The sequence below is a fragment of the Silene latifolia genome, chromosome Y (genome assembly GCF_048544455.1).
Source record: "Silene latifolia isolate original U9 population chromosome Y, ASM4854445v1, whole genome shotgun sequence".
NCBI lineage: Eukaryota > Viridiplantae > Streptophyta > Magnoliopsida > Caryophyllales > Caryophyllaceae > Silene > Silene latifolia.
Window position 1 is genome coordinate 444,221,354 of NC_133538.1, and position 22,402 is coordinate 444,243,755.

Consider the following 22,402-nt stretch of genomic DNA (forward strand, 5'->3'; position numbering starts at 1 on the left):
GATTAAGGACTTGTTTGGTTGCTCATCAAAAACACATGAATTGTAATTCATGGGAAGTGTAAAAATAACTTGTTGTTTGGTTGCCCCAATTCACATGAATTGGAACTTCCTAGGAACTCTAATTCCTCCATAATGGAGGAAGTTGCTTACCTAGGCCCCCCTAGGTAAGTGGAAGTTCCTATGGAATTAGAGTTCCCACATGCAACCAAACAATTTTTCCAAATTCACATCAAATAGAATACCATAGTAATTGGATCTTCCCAGGCATTGTAATTTCCCATTGTTAACCAAACGACCCCTAATTTTATAAATCAAACTGTCTCCTAATTTTCATGTTGAATCACCTTGATCAAGAAATTCGAGAGCACAATAACCGAAGAAAAGAATTCAAGAAATTTACCAGCATTCGCGAGCTAAGATGCAAGAAAACTGCATCTCCGCTGTCAAAACACTGACTATAATAAAAATCTTCGCTTCCAAAACATGAACATCTCTCACCATTGATCTTCGTATTCATCCTACAAAGAAGATGAACACTTCCAATCAAAGAGAGTTCACAAGTAAGAAGCAAACTTTTAACCAAAATTAGGAGACTAAGTTTTTGCGACAGACGGTATCACAATGTGAGACGGAATCATTTCACTAAATAACAATTCACTCAAAATTAACTCCTTTCTCTAATCAAACCAAAACATAACAAACACAATTATTCCTATGTAAGTCAATTTTACACTAACAAACACAGTCATTTTGCCTTAACATAGCACATAACATATCATGTGTCTTTCAAAAGCAGTACTGATTTACCGGAAATAAAAAAACACACAATAAATTAAACAGAAATGATATGAATTTCATCATCAAACATACTTGAAAGAAATGATCATCAAAATTTTAAAGCGGTATACTGGGAGGACTTAAAAGGAGTTCCATAACATGTTCATATTTGTTCAATCCCAACATTTTCCATTATACTTGGTACTGCGTTAGGATACGACATCAAAACCATTAACTTTTCTTAGTTCCTCATTTAGCCTCCTCAAAATATATTGCAGTCTACTCAAATAAAAAAAAAAAAAAAAAATTAAGGGAAAAATGGTAATCAGAAAAAACTAACCTTGATCTACAATAATAACCTTACTATCAACAGATCCATCATTTTAGAAGTTGTGTAGTTCCTTTTCAACAACTGCCAACAACATGCAATTAAAAAAAAAACAATTACAGTACAAATTTAAAAACTTCGCATACTGTACTTATCGGCAATTTTTTTTAAAAAAAAAAAATTAAGACAAGAATTGTAGATCATAGAAAACAAACCTTGGTCTACAATAATGACCTTAATATCAACCGATCCTCCATTTTAGTAGATCTGGAATTCCTTTGCAACAATATCCAACAACATGCAATAATAAAAAAACGATTATAGTACAAAATAAAAAACAATTACTACTTTACCGGAATTAAAAAAAATAAAAAAAAAATTAGACAAAATTGTAAATCTGAGTAAACAAACCTTGATATTCAATAATAAATCAACCATTTTCACCATTTTTGAGAAAGAAGGATAGAAGAATCTTGAATAATCTTCAATCGCAAAGTTTGAATGATGGATCTGTTCATTTTGATGAAGATTGAAGGGAAGGTTGAGGACGATTTGAGAAGGCGATAAAGACGAGGATGAAATGTTGTCTTTTTTTTTTTTCAGATTTTGTGATAATCAATGCTTAGTGAATGTGTAATGAAATCTCCATAAACTTGGACGATTACATTTGTTTGGGTTCTTTAAATTGGGCTCTAACCACGGCCCAATTTAAAATGAAATTGTTGCATAGGTATTTTCGACCTCTAAACACGACACAGAAACTGTTATTTTATTTTATTTTTGTTCTTTCAAATAAAAAATTCATTATGAAAAGATTTTTTACTTAAAGTACTTAAATTTTTAAGTTATAATTTCCTTTTTCAACTATGTCTTAATTGTTTTATTTTAATCCCGTCTTACAATTTTTACTCCTATTAACATTATCATGTGTTATTTTATTAGTTTACTTATCTCAAAAATGTACAATTGAGAGACAGTTTCTTGAGAGACGTATAATCTTTTGCTCAATTTAAGATCAATGATTTACTGAAGACACATTAAAAAATTAAAACACTTCTTATTAATACATTAAAACACCTTTTAATGAAAACACCATCAAACTTTATTTTAATTTGTATTTAATTATTTTCGGTCATCCTATGAATAAGACTAATTATAAAAATATTCGTTGAGTTTTTAACTTTATTATTAATATTTTAAAAAAAAATTAACGTGTTCAACAAATAAAATGCAATTATCATCCTCTTACAAAATGAATAAACACAACCCGTGATTTTTCACGGGTCTAACACTAGTTTCAAGTCTATTCCACTAGTTAAGGGTAAAAGGTAGAACAAATGACTAATAAAAATAACATATACTCATTTTTTCCCATTTATTTGACTCAAAAAGGATTAGGATGTCCTATATTTAATTTGACACTTGATAATTCCAACAATCTTTGAATAAGTTTCTACTCAGAAGAGCGGGAGAACTCATGAATGATATACTGATATGTCGCTGTGGTTCATTAAAATATTCCATAGTTAAAAAGCAAAGATTATGAAGCATTTCCTAGTCATCTTTGTTGGAAGACAAATATGAATGAATATATAATGATGATCTTTTGTCGTTTTGTGACATTTTTTTTTGTTTTAGTTTTTGATTTGACTGACTTACAGACGCCATAAAACTCAAAATTGGTGTGAGAGTGGGAAAGTCGTTGCGGACCTGATGGGAAGAGTCGATCTATACACTCATCCGAAATTCTACAACCGATCACAAGTGAGCTTTTTTTTTTTTGAAAAGAAAAAAAAAATGGAAAAAAAAAAATCAAATTAAGACGCTATTTTTCAAAAGACTTGGAAATGATTTTCTTTATTTTGAAAGGAGAAAAAAAAAATAAAAGAAAAGAAATAGCAAACTTGTACTATTAATGCAAATAAGACTCTTATGATTCTATATGCTTATGCATGCATGATTTTATACTGATGAGTGATGACGAGCCTAATGCCAGATTATTTACATTGTTAATCTTTTCTACATTATTCTAATGTTGCAACAGGTCTCCAAGTTGCCATAATTTAGACGTCAACTAGTATTAATACTACTACAATTCATATTGTATACCTAATTATTAGTTCCATGTGACTAACTAATTAATGCACAAGCTATTTTAAATGCAAATCATCACTCTACAGAAGAAGAAGAAGTTACATACTGTTACTATTTAGACGATCGAGAGTCATGTGAAAAAGTAAGTTATGTTTTATGAGCTATCAATGATAAGTTAACTTAATTTTATGACACGATTAGCGGACTCATACGACAATAAGATTGCAAACAAATACACAATAATCAATCCTAATCAAAGGTTCTACGGGATATATGGTTAGGTTTATGGGTAGGTAATTGGGTACTCACGACATTAAAACACCACGAGGGTATCTCTCGCTTTTGTGCTCCCCCGGTCATTTGGACCAGACGAAAGCCAAAACGCGACGTCATGAGGTGGAAAATATATGTAAGGCCTAGTCGGTCGAGTGGACCTTCTAAGTATACAACTTACTTTACCAAGGGTGAATAGGGTAGCTTAAATGGTGTAATATTGGCTAACGGAGAGCCTATACCTTTTTTATCTTACAAAATATAAAAGTACAACGAGACTATACTATTTTGATAACAACAGAGGAAAAATAAAGAGAAGAGTAAACACCCATATCCAATAGTTATGTAGATTAGCTCCCCTCAAAAAAAAAAAAATAGTTATGTAGATTAGCATTGCATGCGAAATACGGGACACGTTCACAATTTCTATTTGATTTTATTTCCTTTGTCTGTCAGATAATTTTCAGCTGTAAATTCGTTCGCTAACAAACAGATCCAGTTGTAACGAGCTTAAATTAGTTTCTTTATAATAAACGAGAAAAAAGACAAATATATAACATTACAAATAGAGTTCAAGTCTTACCCTCTTATTAAGTCTTTAGCGGAGTCGTCACTGTGAGATCCCTGAAAAAAATCTCCTTTATTGAAATATAGGTAAATAATGTGGAGTCGCCAGTAGATTTTATAAAAAACATACAAAAATAAGTTAACGGAAAAAGGCCCCTTTTGATCCCTGGAATGGGGACTTGATCCGTCACTCCGGCCTAAACCAAAGATTGCGGATTCGGGGGTAAAGGTACGGTCAGGGAAGGCGTTAGGCACCCGGACCGCCCATCAAACTGACGGCCTCTACTATTTATTTGTAATATTATATATTTGACGAAACTAACAATTAAAAAGGTTAATTATACAATTATTATACATAAAACGATATAAATATGCGACAATGACAAATTAACTTGGTTAGTAAATACAATAAAATAGAGAAAATAAATAAAATAAAATATAAGAATTAGATAAAAAGAAAGAGTAAAGAAAACTTATTTGAATCTGGTACCTCAGGCCTATGTGGATGTTGACTATTAATGAATTTTGACTTTGTCGTTAATTATTGGCTCTTATGCGCTTATATTGAAATTCGAACAATTTAATGTGAGGATGGACTTGAAACTGGAATATAATATATTTAAGACGGTGTATGAGAATATTGAATTTCTGGTCAGATCTTACGTCTATGAATATCGTCCTCCCATGATGTTATTTTTATGTCCCTCCATAACAGGTGTACTTACGGTGGTATTTATAGATTCCGTAGTCCAGAATTTGGGTAAGAGAGTATGGAATTGGTGATCTTATGAAAAAATTATTGTGTTTCGTAGTATTGTGTCTAGAGCTGGCAAGTCTGACCCGACCCGAGTGACCCGATCCGAACCCGAGCAAACCCGACCCGACCCGAACCCGAAAATACTGTGACCCGAAACCGACCGACCCGACCCGATGATGACCCGTAACCCGACACGACCCGATTATCGGTGACCGAACCCGACCTGCACTGACCCGATATTGACCCGACCCGATCATCGACCGATTAAATTGATGACCCGACAATTATTAAGCTTAATTTTGATCAAAATGAAAGTAATTTTGTGTTTAGATTGATATGTTTGACTTAGTAATGAATTAATTAAACCAAATAATAGGTTAAAAACTAAATTTAATGGTAAAAAATTATAGTAATGCGATTAACTTACCGGACCCGATAATGACCCGACCCAAACCCGACCCGACCCGGCACATCATTTGACCCGAAATGACCCGACCCGATAACGACCCGAACCCAACCCGACTCGACCCGAAAGGGTATGCTGACCCGATATGACCCGAAACCGATATGACCCAACCCGATGTGACCCGACCCAAACCCGACCCGACTGACCCGATTGCCACCTCTAATTGTGTCCGTCCTGTCATTGTCATAGAATAGGAGTATATTTATAGTGTGTGGTTGTGGAATTTGACGAAGTATGGAATTCATAAAAGGTAAAGTTGTAGCTATGTTTTGGTTAAAAACACACGTGCAACAGTTTGTACAACACTTGATTTTTAGCCACTATCCAAGTCTAGTTCATATGGGTAATCCTTATTACATAGTACTTCGTACATACTTTCTTGTATGCAAAGTTAACATAATACGTGATTCACATTCCTACCCATATTTGACTTCGGATATTCAGAAGTGATTGCATTTCGCTGGTTTTGTATTGGTGTCGGGCCAATACTACTACTCTCAAATTATTTCCAGAACTATAACTGTCGAATTTTGTTGACTGGTTACTAATATAAAATGGAAACATAAGGCTTTTTAGTTGTTTTATGCCATTTTATGTGATCTATTGGAAAGTAAGCGTAAAGAGCCGTTAATTATAACATTGTCAATTTTCATTTAGTCATTAAATTTGAGCCGCATCATAGGGTACCCGTAAGGCTAAGTAGACATTTTGAGGTGTCTACACCTGTACATTACCGTACAATGTCTCAAGAATAATGTGCCCATGGTCCTTGTGGATGACGAGTCCGCAGCGAATGTCATTCCCCTCAAGACGGCTCACAAATTGGGTATTAAGAAAGCTGATCTGGTCCCGACAAACCAAGGAGTACGCGCCTACGACGACACTCGACGCAGGGCTTATCACTCTAACTGTCGCAACCGGACCACTGGAAAGGCAAACCAGTTTTCAGGTGGTCGACATCGACGCCTCATTCAATATGCTCCTGGGACGTCCCTGGATTCACGCCGTCAAGGCAGTTACCTCAACTCTCAACCAGAAAATCAGGGTCCCCTTCAACGGGAAAACGATCACGATTCCGGCTTCCCCGATCAAAGCCGTCATGAGAAAGGGAATAGCCTCCCAAGCCATTGAGGAGGATAATAATGAAATGTGGGGATTCCAAGCCGTGAACGCCATAACTGATGAATCAACACCCTTTGATTGTGACCCGTTTGCCAACCTCACAGTCAACCGCATCATGATGCGCCAGGGTTACTTCCCGGGTTTGCCCCTAAATCCACTGAAGAGCACCTTACCTCCCTTGAAACAGGCCAAGGTCCCCAACATCCCCTTCAGACTGGGCTATGAACCTACCGATGAAGATATCCAGGAGATGGACTTCTTAGTTCGAAAACGCAAGAAGCTCGGGGTTATCCTCCGTCCCTATCATCTGACTCTCAATGGATACTTTGTCCCCGAGGGAGAGTCTGAGCTCTACCATGGCTTTCCGGAGCCGATCTATGACTCTGTGGCCAAGACCAGGTACTCGGGTGTGGAAGTCTTCCAGGACTGCTACTTCATCCCCGACAACATCGAAGCTGCATCAACCGAGTCTAAGCCGCCGTTATGCCTCGATGGACAAGCTGTCACCCTCCTCTTTGGAGAGGATAACATCAAGCACCTCGACTATGAGGACATCATCAACATCGCCCTGAAGGACAACCTGTTTGACTCAACCGCCTTGATCTCCGACACTGACCCGGAGAAAGCTGCACAAGGCTGGAGGAAGATCGTCAAGTGGACCGATCGCCGAGGCCGTATTCTCAATATCACAATTGGAGAAGGCCCTATGTTCAAAGAGGGAAGTGAAGAAGAATCTGAATCTGAGTCTAAGTCGGAGTCGGAGTCAGAGTTTATCATAGCTCCCAACACTCCTGATGTCCCAGTCAAGGTCCCCTTCCCGCTGTTTTATAACAAAGTCGTGGCTGATTCAGAGGCTGAGTCTACTAGGGTCACCCCCACTCCCATGAAAGGTGACAACCTGAAGCCTGTTCCAGGGGCCACCTCCTCTGCTGTGTCGCCTCTGACCGACCATGAGATGTCTGTCCTCTCCGAGCTTTTCGCTCGTGTCTAACTTAATGAACGCTAAGTTTGCTTACGACTCGTCTCAATTTAACTGCAATGCAATTCTAAATGATTATGAGGAATTTGACTTGAGTGATTACCCACCTCACTTAGCCAAAGAACTTGACAAACGGGATACCGGAACCCCTGTCATTGAGGAGACCGAACCTATTAACGTAGGAACCGACAACACACCTCAAGAACTTAGGATAGGGACAAACCTGGACCCCTCGTAAAGACAACAGTGCATTGACCTCCTCCACAAATACAAGGACGTATTCGCCTGGTCCTACAGAGATATGCCTGGGATTGACAGGGAAATTGCGGAGCACCGGATACCCATTAAGCCCGGAGCTAAACCTGTAAAGCAGAAGTTGCGTCGAATGCGTCCTGAATGGGCCCTGAAAATCAAGGAAGAAGTGGATAAACAGTTCAAGGCTGGTTTCATCAAAGTGCCCGAATACTCTGACTGGGTGGCCAACATTGTGCCTGTACCGAAGAAAGACGGAAGAATTCGGGTTTGCGTCGACTTCAGGGATCTGAACAAGGCGAGTCTAAAGGACGACTTCCCTTTGCCACATGTTGACATTCTGGTGGACAATACTGCCGAGCACGCCCTTCTATCATTCATGGACGGGTATGCTTGTTGGAGCTGGTGTCCTCCACAAATTAGTGTGATAACATTTGTAAATCTCTTACAGGTTCACAAGGGTATACTTCGTATATTTAATCAGTTGATTAACGTTTACCTAATAACGGTTGGCTTGCTAGAAAGTTTGACGTTATTATCATACAGATGGCGGTGATCAACTGGTCCCTAAAGGTCACACCTATAGGACGTGTTTGAGAAATGTGGTTATAGAAATATAATTACATTGATGCCCAAAATGACTAAAAAGTTAGTCAATGTGTTGATGAGATAATTATTTAATGAAAATTAAATAATATTAAGTTGAGACGAATTAACTGTCAATTCGTAAATTAAATATAATAAGTTATATTTAAATTAAATATATATAAGGTTAGTTTGGACGAATTAATCTGTTAATTCGTAGTTAAATGTAATCAGTTGTATTTAATATCAACAAGTTGAATGTGTCATAGTGGTAATAGTGAGGGTACACAAGCCAAGAGGTCATGGGTTCGATCCTCACTAGATGACAATTTAACACACTTTATATATTTTTGGAAAGACCAAAATAAGGAGAAAAATACTCCTTATTTCGGTTCACTTGGCCGAAATTAGGGAAAGTTTTTCTTTTCCTAATTGACTCCAAGTTTCGGTCTGTATAAAAAGAAAGGTAGAAAATTATTTCTACCCCAATGCTTTTTCTTGACCTAGCCTCCTTTTTCTCATCAACACAAAGACAATTAAATTTTACAGAAAATTTTAGATTGATTTCTAGCATAATCAAAGGGCATATCTCAGATCGTCTTGGGTGCAACTAATAGGCGAATATCAATTTTGATATTGTTCTTAGGCCATATTTGCTAGGACCGAAGGTTAATTCTAAATCTTTTTACTTATGTTTATGTATTTTATTTTATGACCTTAGATCATCTTTATTAAATCGTTATAATCCTTCTAGTTTAAGGGAAGTATACAGATTTATTTCCCACAAGTGGTATCAGAGCTTTAGGCTACGATTTTAATTTTGATGATTTTCATAAATTTTGTATGTAAACTATAACCTAATTTTCGAGAAAATAAATTAGGGTTTCGTTTTTTTTTTCGGTTGAAATTTTTTTTTATAGCCGAGACCTTTTTTTTGTTTTCTTTCGGCCTGTTTTTTTTATTTCGTTTTTCCTTTTGTTTGATGATTTATATTCAATTTCTTTTGATCATATCATTGTTTTAATCGGTTAAAATTATCATATGAAGTATTGGGAAAATTTTGATTTAATGCAGATTAAGTTAGAATAGATATAGTATCATCATGTCATTGATACAAGAACTTGTTTTTGCTATATAGTTTTAGCATATAAGATTAATCATGATTGTTAATACATTTGCTAAACCATGTTCTATTAGCAACTATAAACTTTGTTCTTCATCAATTTTTGTATTAGGGCATTTTGCCGCAAAAGGAAAATTATTTTGACGGCTCTTTTTTTTTAAGGTATGCCGTGAAAAAAAAAAACGTTTTTAGGTTTTTTTTCTCTATTACCGAATCAGAAAAAACAAAGGAAAAGGAAAGTTTTTTTCCGGAAAAAATTATGGAAAGTTTTTTTTCTTTTTCTTAATTGCCGAATAAAAAAAAAGGGGAAGGGGCTGTTTTTTTTTATGATCAGCCGTGAAGTAGCTGTTAAAAATAAAAAAAATAAAAAAAATTGTTTATTTTTCCAGCCGAACCAATTTTAATTGGATTTTGTTTTTTTATTTTTATTTTGGCCAATTAGTTATTGTGAATCGGTTCACAATTTAAAGATACCGAGTTATTTTAAAGCGGTTTAAAATTTTGACGGATAGAATTCATATTACAAGTTTAATATGGATTGAGGATGAAATTAATGTGATTAAATTGCGGAATTGTCACTTAATTTAATTTAAATAGGTGGTTTGGATAAATTAATCAACATAATTAATGTATTGTATTATGTATGTTTAATTTATTTTAGTTGATGCTTTTATTTTTGTTGAATGAATCGAATGAATGAATTTTATTTACGTATTTATTTTTGCAATCGGTTGTATTTTGTAATACTTAGTGTGGCCTTAGTCAAATTATGTTTTCGTAATGAAGGAAACATGATTTCTTATGTAATTATGAGATCTCGAATCTCCTTTATTTTAGTTTTGGGTTTTGAAATTAGAATGTAATTAATAGGTCAATTATGTAATTTTATTTATTGTAATTTCAAAGAAGACTAAAGATGAAGATTCAAGCTCACTCCCGCTACATGGATCAAGATGGAACATTAAGACAAGCTTCTCGGGTCCAAGGATGGATTCCAAACTTGTATTTATTGTTCATTTTGGTAGGATAGGCCACACTAGGACTTTTACTGTTTTTTTTACGTTTTTCATTTTATTGCTTTTCATTCACATGCTAGTAATTGCATCATATTCCGCCTAAAACCAAACCACCTACTACTAAAATGAATGAAAATTGACTCATATAGTTGTATGTTAGTTTTCATGGACATGCAGATGTCACAGTCTATAAGCCATCACTTTAGTTTAAATCATTCTCGCATGCTAGATTATAGTTCACTTAAAATGAATTAAAAATAGTTGATGGGATCTTCCTCTAAAACGGAAATTGAGATTAGTCTTTATAAGGGCAAACATCTATGAGTCCCTTCTTCGTCGGTAGGCCTAATATGACCCCTTCTACGTTGGGTAAGTAGTTGTGTTGACTTAGTTTACCTCAACATCATAGTCCGAATAATTTCTCGTGATTATGATGGTCTAAATATAGAATTTACAGAAATTTATCGACCAGGAATTCTAACGGTAGAATTAGCTAACAGGTTAGCTTATCAATTTACAGAGAATTGAGTCTTGGGGTCATTTATATAATTCTTGAGGGAGGTCAATTGTGTAAATGTTTTTGAGTCTTCGCGTTATGACATTAGTTCATTAGACTTAAAATAAAAACGATGCATGCTTATTATTTTATTCTTCTTTCGCAGTGTAGAATACGCTTATTATCAATAATACTGTTACAACAAATGGCTGGAAATAACGCAATCCAAATGCCTAGTGCCACACTAGATCGTTCGTCCTGGCTTAAAATGTTCATGGACCAAATGAATCAGTCCACTCGACTGAAGAATGATGGGTCCAATTTTGCGGATGGGAGGCGGCACTACGAGAATCGCCGCCATCACGACGACGTAAGCTCGGGTATTTAATCGAGCCAATACCGTCAACCCAGGCCCAAATGCGGAATCAACGAGTCGCCGCTTATAGTGATTTCGTTATGGAAGCGGGTGCGATAAAGAACGTACTCATCTTTGCAATGGAAACCAATTTGCAGAGACGCTTCATTGCCCAAGGTGCAAACAAGATTTTCACCACGCTCACTAACGAGTTCTCAAAGGCACCGAGAATCGTTACATATGAGCATACCTATCGCTTTTTTGATGCGAAACTCCAGAAGGGCCAACCGGTTAGCCCACACATTCTTCACATGATTGAGAATGTCGAGAAACTGAAGTCACTGAATTGTAGAATCAGTGAGAGCATTGTCATTGACCGAATGCTTCATTCTCTTCACGATGGTTTTGCCCTTTTCAGGGCGAACTACTACATGAATGACTTGAAAAAGTGTCCTCATGAGCTACACTCCCTTCTCGTACAGACCGAGAAGGATATGAAATTGAGTGGGAGCATGAAGCAGGATGTTCTCACGATTCACAACAAGAGTAAAGGTAAGGGCAAGGCTAATGGCGACCTAGCTGTAGGTAAGCCAAAGTTTAAGAAGCCAGGAAACGGTAAGAGTGCGCCTGGTGAGACTAGTGGCTCACAAGGCAAGACAAAGAGCAAGGGCGGTGACATAGAGTGCCACCATTGTCACAAGACTGGACATTAGAGGAGGAACTGTCCCGTTGACGGTGAGGACATCAAGACAGGCCGCGTCGTTCCAGTTGGTATGTCATCTTATATTCATATGATTGAGATTAACCATGCAAGTTTCGGAACTTGGGTACTAGATACTGGTTGTGGTTCTCATTTGTGTAATCATTTCCAGGGCCTAAAGAACATCATAGCTCTCGAAAAAGGTGATGTGGACCTGCGAGTCGGGAATGGAGCACGAGTAGCTGCTGCCTCGAAGGGAACATATGTAATCCAACTCCCTAGTGGTTTTGAGTTATCTTTAAATAATTGTTACTATGTATCCAGTTTATCTAAGAACATTATTTCTGTTTCCGTACTAGCTAAAAACGGTTTTGCATTTTCAATAAAGGATAATAGTTGTATTTTCTCTTTTAATGAAATGATTTATGGCAAAGGAGTTTCCATGAATGGAATTTATATCTTAGATCAAACCACGGAAATATTACACATGAATAATAAGAAATTAAAGGTTGGTGACAAAGATCAAACCTATCTATGGCATTGTCGAATGGGACACATAAATGAGAAACGCGTAAAGAAACTCGTCGATAATGGGACTATTCCCTCATTCGGATTTTCTACATATGGCACGTGTGAATCATGTCTCATTGGCAAGATGACTCGAATTTCCTTCAAATGTGTTGGAATGCGCGCTAGTGACCTATTAGGACTCATACATACAGACGTATGTGGACCTATGTCAATTACCGCTAGAGATGGCTATAGATATTTTATCACTTTCACGGACGATTTGAGTAGATACGGATATGTCTACTTAATGAAGCATAAAAGTGAGTCCTTTGAGAAATTCAAGGAATACCAGAATAAGGTACAGAACCAACTGGGTAGAAAGATTAAAGAACTTCGTTCAGATCGTGGTGGCGAATATCTTTCAAATGAGTTTGATCAACACCTAAAAGACTGTGGAATCGTTTTGCAGTTAACTCCACCTGGAACACCTCAATTGAATGGTGTGTCCGAACGGAGAAATCGAACCTTACTTGATATGGTTCGATCCATGATGAGTCACACCATAGTGCCTGATTCATTATGGGGTTATGCTATTTTGTTAGCTGCTCTTATACTTAACCGAAGTCTGTCTAAAGCTGTCGACAAGACTCCATATGAAATGTGGAAGGGAACAGTACCTCACTTGTCCTTTATTCGGGTTTGGGGCTGCGAGGCTTATGTCAAGTGGAGACACGAGGATAAGCTCGGCCCGCGATCGGTCAAGACATACTTTATAGGTTATCCAAAAGGAACATTTGGTCATTACTTCTATTCGCCAACCGAACATCGAGTTTTTGTTGCGGCTAGTGCGACGTTCTTAGAGAAAGAATTTCTCGAGAACAAGTCGAGTAATAGAACCTTCGAGCTGTCAGAGATTCCAGAACCAACAACCGAGGAACAGATGGAGGAAGCTGTATCTCCAACTGATGATACGGTTAATATTCCTGAGGAACCTAGGAGGTCGGGTAGAGACTCTCATCCTCCGGACAGATACATTGGTATGGTCGAGGAGAATGACGTTTTACTTCTAGAAAGTAATGAACCCGCAACCTATAAAGGTGCTATGGCCTGTTCCGACTCAAAGCTATGGCTCGAAGCCATGTAATCCGAGATGGACTCCATGTATGAGAATAACGTATGGGATCTAGTTGATTTACCTAATAAGGTAAAACCTCTACAGTGCAAATGACTTTACAAAATAAAGCGTTCTGTAGACGCGCAACCAGATATCTATAAGGCACGACTTGTGGCAAAAGGTTTCACTCAAGTGCAAGGATTGCATTATGATGAGATTTTTGCACCTGTAGTCATGCTACGTTCCATTCAGATAATCTTAGCGATTGCCGCATTTCATGATTATGAGATTTGGCAAATGGATGTGAAAACCGCCTTCTTAAACGGTTATTTGGAGGAAGAGTTGTACATGGTGCAACCCGAAGGTTTCATAGATCCTAAACATCCTGAGAAGGTATGCAAGCTTAAGCGTTCCATTTATGGACTTAAGCAAGCTTCTCGGAGTTGGAATCATCGTTTCGACCAAGTGATAAAAGAGTATGGTTTCACTCGATCGGTCGAAGAACCATGCTTATATATCAAGTCGAGTGGGAGCAAGATTGTGTTCTTAATATTGTATGTCGATGACATACTCTTGATTGGGAATGACATTCCTCTCCTATCTTCGGTTAAAGAATGGTTGAAGAACCATTTCCAGATGAAAGATCTGGGTGAGGCACAGCGTATTTTGGGAATCCGTATCTACCGAGATAGATCACGACGGACGTTATCACTTAGCCAGGAGTCTTATTTGGATAAGGTTCTTGAGAGGTTCAGCATGACCAACTCCAAGAAGGGGAACCTTCCTATGACGACTGGGATGCAGTTGAGCAAGTCTCAGTCACCCACGACGCCTAAAGGGATTGAGCGCATGAGTCGTGTTCCTTATGCATCTGCAATAGGATCGATCATGTATGCCATGATATGCACATGTCCAGACGTGGCATATGCATTGAGTATGACGAGTCGGTACCAAAAGACTCCAGGTGAAACACACTGGATAGCAGTCAAAAATATCCTCAAGTACCTACGGAGGACTAAGGATTGGGTATTGACTTATGGAGGCGATACTAAGCTATGCGCAACCGGTTACGCAAATGCTAGCTTCCAAACGGATCGAGATGATTCAAAATCTCAGTCCGGGTTCGTCTTCACTCTTAATGGTGTTGCGGTCAGCTGGAAGAGTTCCAAACAGAGTGTTATAGCAGATTCTACTACTGAATCCAAGTACTATGCCGCTTCGGAGGCAGCAAAGGAAGCGATATGGATGCGTCAATTCTTACAAGGGCTTTCGGTAGTTCCTAGTTCGAATGACCCGATCACCATCTATTGTGACAATAGAGGTGCCATCTTCCAGGCTAAGGAGCCAAAGTCTAGCAACAAATCTAGACATGTACTTCGGAAGGCTCACCTGATCCGTGATTACGTGGAGCAAGAAGAGATAGTGATTGACAAGATTGCGACGGATGATAACATCGCGGATCCTCTCACCAAACCGTTGAATTATGATAAGCATGTAGGGCATGTTAATTCCATGGGAATTAAACATGTTCCAGAGTTGTAGTACTTGATTATGGATTTGATACATTATCTTTTTCATATATTATTTATAAGTTCATCGTTTTATATATATAATATTTTGTTTTTCATGTGGATTGTACTGACAACATTGAACGCCACAAAGTGAACTGAATTACATTATATTTGTTTTGGTCTGTAATCACCAATGTGAGCTGATAACTCCGGCTATTATATTGTGCAGTCGATTGATGGTGGGTTCAACGAGCCATAAGTTAAACGGTTGACTAATCGATCACAGATACGAGATTATGACGATACCTCGTAGGACAACTTTTTGTGACAACGTAATGGAGTCTTAAATGTTTAATAACATTCGGTGCCAGGTCGTGGATAGCTCATCCATTGTGTTCTTAGAGTCGATTCTTTTGACTATCAACTGTCTCTTGAGATTAAGGCAATTTTTGGGTGACTTTGGTTTCTTTCTCACGGTCTACCGTAACTGGGGCTAAGTAGATTTTTTCTGGGTCATTTCATACTGTGCTTAAATCTGCAGGATTCGAGTTGAAGAAAATATCCAACCCTTATCAGGTATAGTTATTTCTCAGGGCCACTCGAGGAGTTGTAACTGAAATGCATGGCCATGCTCGAATGTTGATTCGTTTATCAGTTAAGTTACTCTCTAGTCGGGAAAACCACTCTTGATACTGATCGCTTGTAAAATACGACCTTTGTGAATTCGGATTTGCAAATTGTTTTACATTGAGTGGGAGAAATTTTATAGGATATGAGAATCGGTTATCGCACATACACTTGTGAGGACAAGTGGGAGTTTGTTGGAGCTGGTGTCCTCCACAAATTAGTGTGATAACATTTGTAAATCTCTTACAGGTTCACAAGGGTATACTTCGTATATTTAATCAGTTGATTAACGTTTACCTAATAACGGTTGGCTTGCTAGAAAGTTTGACGTTATTATCATACAGATGGCGGTGATCAACTGGTCCCTAAAGGTCACACCTATAGGACGTGTTTGAGAAATGTGGTTATAGAAATATAATTACATTGATGCCCAAAATGACTAAAAAGTTAGTCAATGTGTTGATGAGATAATTATTTAATGAAAATTAAATAATATTAAGTTGAGACGAATTAACTATCAATTCGTAAATTAAATATAATAAGTTATATTTAAATTAAATATATATAAGGTTAGTTTGGACGAATTAATCTGTTAATTCGTAGTTAATTGTAATCAGTTGTATTTAATATCAACAAGTTGAATGTGTCAGAGTGGTAATAGTGAGGGTACACAAGCCAAGAGGTTATGGGTTCGATCCTCACTAGATGACAATTTAACACACTTTATATATTTTTGGAAAGACCAAAATAAGGAGAAAAATACTCCTTATTTCGGTTCACTTGGCCGAAATTAGGGAAAGTTTTTCTTTTCCTAATTGACTCCAAGTTTCGGTCTGTATAAAAAGAAAGGTAGAGAATTATTTCTACCCCAATGCTTTTTCTTGACCTAGCCTCCTTTTTCTTATCACAAGAACACAAAGACAATTAAATTTTACAGAAAATTTTAGATTGATTTCTAGCATAATCAAAGGTCATATCTCAGATCGTCTTGGGTGCAACTAATAGGCGAATATCAATTTTGATATTGTTCTTAGGCCATATTTGCTAGGACCGAAGGTTAATTCTAAATCTTTTTACTTATGTTTATGTATTTTATTTTATGACCTTAGATCATCTTTATTAAATCGTTATAATCCTTCTAGTTTAAGGGAAGTATACAGATTTATTTCCCACAATGTTGAGTACAACTAGATGAAAATGGCTGAGGAAAACATGCACAAGACTGCATTTACTATGCAGTGGGGTACATATTGCTACACGGTCATGCCTTTCAGTCTCATCAACGCCGGAGCAACCTATCAAAGAACCGCTACCACTCTCCTACATGATATGATGCACAAGGAGGTAAAGGTATATGTCGATGACATGATCGTCAAGTCAAGAGAACGGGACGGCCACATCGGTGCCCTTCGGAAATTCTTCGCTCGTCTGCGGAAATATAACATGAGACTAAATCCTCAGAAGTGTGCATTCGGGGTCACCTCCAAAAAACTCTTGGGACATGTCGTGAGCAAAAGAGGCATTGAGATTGATCCAACCAAAATCAAAGCCCTCCAACAAATGCCACGGCCTAAGAACGAGAAGGAGATTCGGGGATTTCTCGGTCAGGTCCAATACATCAGCCGCTTCATTGTCAGGCTCACCATGATTTGTGAACCAATATTCAAGAAGCTTCGCGCCTCCGATCACACCGATTGGGACGACGACTGTCAAGCCTTCGACGGGATAAAGGAAATCTTATCCAAGCCTCATGTCCTCATGCCACCTCAACCGGGAATTCCTTTATCCTTATACCTGACTGTTACCGACACAGCCATGGGAGCAATGCTAGCACAAACAGTCGACGGCGAAGAACGAGCCATCTACTATATCAGCAAAAAGTTCATTGAGTACGAGACGAGGTACACTCAACTGGAAAAGACATGCCTTACCCTAGAATGGTCAACAAGGAAGCTGCGGCATTACATGCTCAGCTACACGGTCCATATCTACTCCAAGATGGACCCAATCAAATACATCTTCGAGAAACCCGTACTAAACGGAAGGCTGTCTAGGTGGACACTCATGCTGTCCGAGTTTGATCTCAAGTTTGTACCCCTCAAGGTTATCAAGGGAAGGGCAGTCGCCGATTTCCTGGCAGAAAATCCCGTCAACGAGGATCCAACGACCGACACATGGTCACTTCCTGATGAAGACATCCTTTGTGCCGACTCCGACGCATGGGACCTATACTTCGACGGTGCATCTAATCTGAGAGGTTTCGGGGTAGGAATCCTTCTAATATCACCAGAGGGAGAACATGTTCCGATCTCGGTCAAACTAGACTTCGCCGTCACCAACAATGCCGTTGAATATGAAGCATGCCTCATCGGCCTACAAGCAGCCATCACACTTGGCATCAAGAGATTGAGGGTCCACGACGATTCCTCGCTCATTATCAATCAGGTGTCCGGATCATGGAAAATCCGAAGTGACAGCTTAGCTCCCTACCGAGCAAAGATCAATCAAGAGGCCGAGTTCTTCGACCAAGTCGACTACTTCCATTTGCCGCAAGAGGAAAATCAATTTGCTGATGCCCTGACAAAACTTGCCGCGCTCGTCAACATACCTGACGACATGACATCGATGCCCATATGTGTCGAGACAAGGAGCGAGCCAGCTCTCATTTGTGCCATCAACAACGACGAGGAAAGCCATGTCGAACCTTGGTACCAATCCATCCTCAACTACAAAACCAAAAATGAATTCCCTCCTAACTCTGACCCAAGAGGACAAAGAGCCATCCGTTTAGTTGCATCAAAATTCGTGATAAACCAAAATCAACTATACAAAAGAACACCCCAAGGGATACTCCTCCTTTGCATTGACCATCACAAAGCCAAAAAGTCATGGGAGAGGTCCACGACGGAGAATGTGGCCCTCACATGAGCGCAATGATGCTTACCCGAAAAATCATGCGGCTAGGTTACTACTGGACCACCATGGAAGCCGATTGCCGTAACTACGTCAAACATTGCCACAATTGCCAAATCTTCGCCAACATACAGCACATACCACCATCCCTTTTATACATCATGACATCACCCTGGCCTTTCTCGTCCTGGGGCATCGACATCATCGGGAAAGTTAACCCGGTAGGCACCAAGGGGCATTGTTTCGTCCTCGTCGCCATCGACTATTTCACCAAATGGGTAGAAGCGCAGTCATATGCAGTCTTGACCGCCAAACAAGTGGCCAAGTTCATCCAAAACAACATCATCTGCAGATATGGGGTACCCCATGGAATCATCAACGATCAAGGCTCTCACTTTCGGGCAGAAACTCAGGCCTTGCTGGACAAATACAAGATCAAACGACATATGTCATCCCCTTACCGTCCCCAAACTAACGGAGCGGTGTAGGCAGCTAACAAAACTCTTGTCACCATTATGAAGAAAATGCAAGACAACTACCGCGATTGGCCGAGCAAACTCCCATTCGCACTCTGGAGATACCGAACCTCCATTCGAACACCGACAGGCGCCACACCCTTCTACCTAGCATACGGTATGGAGGCGGTTCATCCGGTGGAGTTAGAGGTCCCTTCTCTACGTATCCTGTTAGAGAGTCAAGTCCCTGAGGCAGAATGGACCCGTCAAAGGTACGAGCAACTCACTCTTCTAGACGAGCGGCGACTTAACGCCTTGCACAACGTCCAGCTATACCAATGACGTATACAACGGGCATTCAACAAGAAGGTCAAACCCAGGAACATTAAGGAGGGCGACTTGGTCCTCAAGTCGGTCCGAGCACCGCTACCCATCGTTTCGAGGGGAAAATTCAAACCCAACTGGGCCGGGCCATACCTGGTCAAGAAAATACTTTCGGGGGGCACAGTGAGTCTGAGTGACCTAGACGGGGAGGATTTTACAAACCCGACCAACCTAGACCAACTCAAGAAATACTGCCCTTGAACCATAGCAACCAACGACCTCAGCCTAGTTTTACAACTAGCGTTCACCTTAACCCTTTTTCAAGTCAAGTTTCTCAAAGCGTTCTGATTTGAAATTGCATGTTTTATCGAGTCTAAGTTGCGGCACCTTGCCCGTTTCGAATGTCCTTTGATCTGTCAAAGGCAACATCCATTTGCACTAAAACAAATTCACAAAAACACCCTGAACTACGAGCATGGTTTGATTTCACCTCTTCAGGTGGATACATAGGCAGTCCCTCTTATGCATGAGGGATACAACCACAAAACCCAATCAAATTTACAGAACATTTCGAACTGCGATCATGGTTTGATTTCACCTCTCCAGGTGGATACGTAGGCAGCCCTTTCCTACACAGGAAGGATACAACCATCCCCATAATAAAAAAAAAAACCTACATACAAAAAAACATCACCATCAAAAAAAAAAGGGAACAACATTCCCTTTTCCCCACAAAAAATACAAAAATAAGCCTTTCTCCCTTCCCTACAAAAACTCCACTTTCCCAAGTGCAAACGTTTAGGACGATTCAAATCGAATTGCCTTTACAAAATGGATGGAAGAAACAAGCATTCACAATTTTTGACACAAGCAATCCTCTTATTTAATTAATAATGGGAGGGATTACAATTTCAACAACAAATAAAGCTCGACGAGTCTACAACTTGTCAAAGCTAAGGTGTCGACTAAAACACCTCACATAATAAAACTAGCACAAAACACACAAAACATAGCTAGTACAACATAATAAAAACTCACAACAATAATACAACATAATAATAAAATAGGTAATGGAGGTCTTTACTCTTCCATCCTACCCTTGCCTTTTCCCTCGGAGTACAACTTCCCCTTGTTCTTCTTGTTGGCCCGCCTAGCATGGAGTTCCTCTTCAGAACGGATCCTCAACGGATCTACAACGGCAACGGCCTCCGGTCTAGTACAAGACCCCATGTTCGGCCCGAAACGAGCCCATGCACGGCCCACCACATTTTTGGGACCCGAGCTTCTCCTCTTTGGTGGTCTCATCACATCGGGGCTAGCTCCACCAACATAATCCTCAAATAAGGCATTGTTGGCCTTTCCAACCTCTCGATACTTCAAGTCGACAGCCTCGTCCTTACGGAATTTGGACCTCTCTTCCAAGGACGAAGCTCTTGACCACTTGATATAAGCGGGAGTCACCCATGTTGTGGCAACGGGGTTTGGTACCTCCCAAAGCAGCCGAGTGGCCCACCATCTTTCGAAGACCTCCACAAGCTCGGAGTTCCGGAAAACATTCTCTTGGACAAGGGTATCTTGAGCGGGCACCTTTTGTTGACGCCCCATTTGCCTCATGAGCCTTTCGGGATAAATGAAGGAGGCAACCTTCAAACCCATCACCATCAAAGAACGAGGACTAGCACCCGAAGCGGGCAACCCCGTGAAGGACCTCAAGTGCCACCATGGCACCACCCAACGGATGTGAGGACCACCCTCCTCCGCCAATCTTGCGACCCAATAAGCCTCGGTAGAAGCAAAGCTATCCGGGTACAACTTCTTCCTCATAGTAAGGTGACGGAAGGAATAAGAAGAAGAATCAACCGGAGGCTCTACATACCTTAGCCTCTCCAATAGCCACACTTCAAGGATACTTGGGCACCCAAACGAGGGAACCTCTCCACAAGAGTCTTCCTTGTCCAAAGCTTGGATGATCTCGCCAAGTACCAACCATGATGGATCTCTACCATGCTCCATTTGCTCAACCACATGAACAAGGATCATGCTACCATAGCATTTCGGCCCCTCCTTATTCAAAGCATCAACAAAGAGGTACACATGGATAAGGCAAAAGGCAAGAGCCCTTCTCCTAGCCACCTCCGAAACATTGGCGTCTAATCGATTTGAAAAGATGTTGATAAGAGCCAACATGTCCACACCATGTGGAGCAAGAAGAAGTTGACTTGACTTGTCGACAAGCCCAACATTCAATGGAATTTCTCCTTATAGCACAACCGAATCGAAGGAAGCACCGGAACACAACCCGACCACCCACTAATGGCTCCAACTTCTTCGGCAAGAGGACAAAGTTCACCTTTTGGGAAAACGAAAACATGGTGTTTCGAATCCCAAAACCGAGAACATGCTTCGAGAAATGAGGATTGCACCTTCACTTGACGGAGCACCAACAATTGACCAACTCCCAAGCAAATAAGTTAATACTTTTCGGGAGGCGACAAATCCCGGTACCATTGTTGCAACACATTCTCAAAGGCATCCATGAAATATTTTTTTGGAAGAAGAAGAAGAGGTTTTATAGAGATGTTTTTGTGTTTCGGATGATGAAACAATAAAGCGCAAACATCACTATTTATACAAAAACAATCAGCGCGTTTTTCAGGAAAAGGGGAGAGCTGGCTCCCATCGCCAGGCCGCTCGCGCCTCTTTAGGCCTTCTCCCAGGATTCCCGCTTTGACTTGTCTCTTTCAAGTTTTGTTTTCTCCTGACACCTCAAACCTCCCACCAGAACGCTCGCGCCTCTTCGGGATGATCCAGGACATTTTGTGTTTTCTCACACTCACATTTCCATGTTTTCGCGTTTTACGAAATCCGACACGGTTTTCATGACGCAGCTTTAAACATACGGATTTTTCTTTCTTTTTTTAAGAGGGGAAGGGCTAGTCGCCCTGATCCGCGACGGATCGTTTCCATGTCAGTCAAAATTCTGGAAATTTTTCGCTTTTCGCAATTTTGCAGCAAAAAAAAAAATCGAGAATTGATAACACGACATCAGTTTTCCTCA

At 39.5% G+C, this 22,402-nt stretch overlaps 1 long non-coding RNA gene and 1 other non-coding gene across 2 annotated transcripts; both read right to left on the minus strand.

Annotated features, from left to right (window-relative positions):
• Nucleotides 1–392: 392 nt before the first annotated feature.
• On the minus strand, nt 393–572 carry LOC141636863 (small nucleolar RNA snoR137). Its single transcript, XR_012541442.1, has one exon. It is a non-coding gene; the product is annotated as a small nucleolar RNA snoR137 (small nucleolar RNA).
• LOC141626918 (uncharacterized) lies at nt 411–1,604 on the minus strand. The gene is made up of 4 exons (XR_012536486.1): nt 1,517–1,604; nt 1,321–1,381; nt 1,118–1,189; nt 411–518 (listed from the first exon to the last, which is right to left on the minus strand). It is a non-coding gene; the product is annotated as an uncharacterized LOC141626918 (long non-coding RNA).
• Between the last annotated feature and the right edge of the window lie 20,798 nt (nt 1,605–22,402).